The sequence below is a fragment of the Lactuca serriola genome, chromosome 8 (genome assembly GCF_051521515.1).
Source record: "Lactuca serriola cultivar US96UC23 chromosome 8, Lser_US96UC23_V15, whole genome shotgun sequence".
NCBI lineage: Eukaryota > Viridiplantae > Streptophyta > Magnoliopsida > Asterales > Asteraceae > Lactuca > Lactuca serriola.
This window is the reverse complement of record NC_136415.1, coordinates 190,680,880-190,684,538: the sequence shown is the minus strand read 5'-3', so window position 1 is coordinate 190,684,538 and position 3,659 is coordinate 190,680,880.

Below are 3,659 nucleotides of genomic sequence, written 5' to 3'. Positions count from 1 at the left end.
ATCATTGAACCTCTGGAACTTATTCACATTGATTTGTGTGGACCTTCGACTATTGAGTCTCTTAATAAAAAGGAGTACAACCTAGTCATTTTTGATGATTTTTCAAGGTTTACTTTGGTTTTCTTTCTTTGACAAAAGTCTAAGACTGCTCAAGTGATGATTGATTTATCAAGAATGTCGAATTGAACTTAAAGAGGAAAGTACGAATAATAAAGAGTGATAATGGATCGGAGTTCAAAAATTGAATTCTTGATTAAAATCTGACCTAACTAGGAATATCACATAATTTTTTGTCCCTATATACACCGCAACAAAATGGTGTAGTCAAAAGAAGGAATTGTTCCTTGTGTGAAGCGGCGAGAACGATGCTCACTTATGCGAACTTACCACAATATTTTGGGCAGAAGCAGTTTTGGCTGCTTGTTTTACGCAAAATCGTTCTTTCATTCTTTGCAGTTTTAACATAACACCTTATGAAATTATAAACAAAAGGAAAACTAATGTCAAATTTTTCTATGTTTTTGGTTGCAGATGTTTCATTTTAAATCTCAAGGACAATCCTTCTAGATTTCATTCGAAAACTGATGAGGGGATTTTCTTGGGATATTCTCAAAATTCTGTAGCCTATAGGGTGTTAAACAACTGAATTAGGAAGATCAAAGAAACATTCAATATCACGTTCAATGATTATTATGTCAAAAGAGTTGAACATATTTTGTTCAAAAACCAATTATTGTCGAATTAAATGTTGAATCTGAGCAAATGATTTCTTATGATATTGATATTGATTTAATTTTTTGTACTCCTGAGGCATCGAAACACTCTGATGATTCGACATTCACCAATGAAGAAAATGAAGCACATTCTTCATTAACTTCAAGATTAAATGTCAAATGAGTGCATGTTTAGAATGGTAATAAAGTGGAGGGGGAGCACTTGATTTCGACGTCTCAAAACGAAAGACATGATTCATATGTTGAGGGCCAACATATGACAACTCAAGCTCATGTTGTGGGGGAACATATGCCGAACCATGTTGATGTCGAGGGGGAGTATCACATCTCAAATCCATTGGTAGAGGGGGAGCCAAGTGGATCGGATCCTGATAATGGCAATGATCAAGAAAATGAATTTCATGATGTAACTGATAATATCTCAATTGCAGGTGAAGGATCAGAAGCTAATGACATCTATTAAGATGCCCCTTTAGACTTTGATCCTGTATATCCACCGATTGACAAATGGATGAAATGGTATATGAAAGAACATATTCTTGGTGATCCAAATTCTTGTGTATTTACTAGAGCCCAGTGATAGGTCATTTTATGCACCCATTTTGCATGTTTATTTCCGTCCTTTCATAGCATTGTGCTTCGTAATTCTTGCATTTAGTTAATTATTTGGGAAATTGCATATTTTATTAAGAATTCCTGATACTTCACTATTATTTATTTATTTTTTAGGCATGGAGCATGGAGCATGGAGCTTTGGAGCATGAAGAGAAGATGGACCGGTCATACCATGGAAGAAAACGTGATTACATAACCTGAGTCCTTTTTTCATTATCATCATATCAAAGGAATACATTTGAAACACAGTTCGTGTCACACCGACAAGGTTCGTGTTTTTCCTTTCTCATCTTATAAGTGAGCAACATGACTCCTGGTGAAGCTAGACTGAAGAAGGAACCAGCAGTGAAGACTTATTAGAATTTTAGCAAAAAGCATGGGCCATGCTAAAAACACATGGTCAAGACACATGGTCATGCCAAAAACACATGGGCGAAAGGAATGGCCATGCTAAAATTCTTGGTCTCATGGAATGTATGTGAACAGTTAATTAGGGTGCTAAATTCGACGGGATCGACATTTTTCATTCACATACGGTTCTGGGAGCTTTCTCTAGTGATTTTGGGAGCTTTTGAAGATTTCTAATCATTACAAACATTTTGATTTCCATTTGTAATCATTAAACATTTCTAATTCCATCTTTCTTTTTGATTGATTTTTTCTTAGCCATGTGTGGCTAAGAAACCCTAATTTCTAGTTCTTGTTTAAAACATGTTGATTGCTTGACTTGAAGCATATGATTTGATGTTTGATTTGTGATTATATTCTAGTGATTATGTTTTTGTTTAAACTAGAACCCTTGAATTTGATTTGTGTTTTATTAGCCACTTTAATGAATTGAATTTTTGTGTAGTTAATTAACTTTTAGGTTTCCCGTATCATTCTATTAAGTTAATAATTGGTAACAAACAATACGTTTTCTTATTGTAAAACATATATCACATTTTTTCACACTTCCGAGCGTATGAGAAGAAATTAACATTGTTGGGAAGCTTGTACATAACTTAATGCAATTTTTTAATACAATCTAAGAACGTGTTTAGGTTGAATTAGTAAAGCTAGGTCTAGTCAAAGAGCATGTTTTGGTTAGATAATTTGGCAAGCGAGAGGTGTTAGAGCTTGTTAATATCTTCAAGTACTAACTTAGAATAGCAATCATGAATTGCATCAAGTCATAATCAAGTTGAACAACAACATTGAGAACTAGAACTAGAACCATCCAATCAAATTGTTTACAAGTTTATTTAATTTTCCGCATGTTTCAAAGTAGATTGTTATTTTATTATTTTACTTTTGCAAACAAAATCCCCTTTTGTGATCAAAGTACCTTGCGCAAAAAGTTATATACTTTTATCCTGTATCTCTGTGATTCGACCCTGCTTTCCTTGTATTCTTTTTAGTGCATTAAATCAGTGTATTTGGAGTCCATTGTACCCCTATTATTTGTTTGGTTTGACACGCCTAACAAATTGTTGCCGTTACACAATGTTACTAATTGTTTATGCCTAGATCTTTTCGTACAAGTACACCACTGTCAATTGAATTGAAGATAGAGAAGACTGCGAAGAGGTTACGGAAGCAAGCCAATCTTCGTAAGAGGCAACCGGGTTTTGGGACTTCTTCATCATCTACCCTTCTGGTCATCAACATTTGGGAGAACATACCCCTCTCAAGTGTGTCAGAAACTGAAACAGAAACCCTCTCACTCTCACCTCAACCATACTCATCCAAAAATACCACTCTACCCTCTTCACCTACTCACGAAATCCCAGACTCTATACCCACAGAAACCTCAATTCCTACTTTTATCATGGGAGAATAATGAGGAAATGGAGGTAATAACAACAACCGTGGTCCACTAAACCCACTTGAACAAACCCTTCACCAATGGCCGAGGTAAGAGGTTACTTAATAACCTCTTTGCATCACTTATCCAACAACCACAAACCTTGAACTAAAGTCAAATCTAATCCACCTCCTCCAAACCTTTAGAGGCCTTGAAAACAAAGATCCCCACAAGTTCCTCACAGAGTTCCTTGTGTGTGTTGGCATGAAAACACACAAAGTCACAAAGGACCAAATCAAGCTTAGGGTATTCCTTTTTACAGTGCAAGACTCAACAAAAGATTGGCTCTATGACCTTCCACCGGGGATGGTTAATACATGGGTGGATCTTGCACGCCTCTTCTTAGACAAATACTTCCCAGAAATGTAAGCCTCAACCCTAAGAAGAAATATAATTGGGATCAAACAACACAAGAGAGAAGCCTTTCGTACATATTAGGAGAGGTTCAAAAAGCTTTGTGCCCG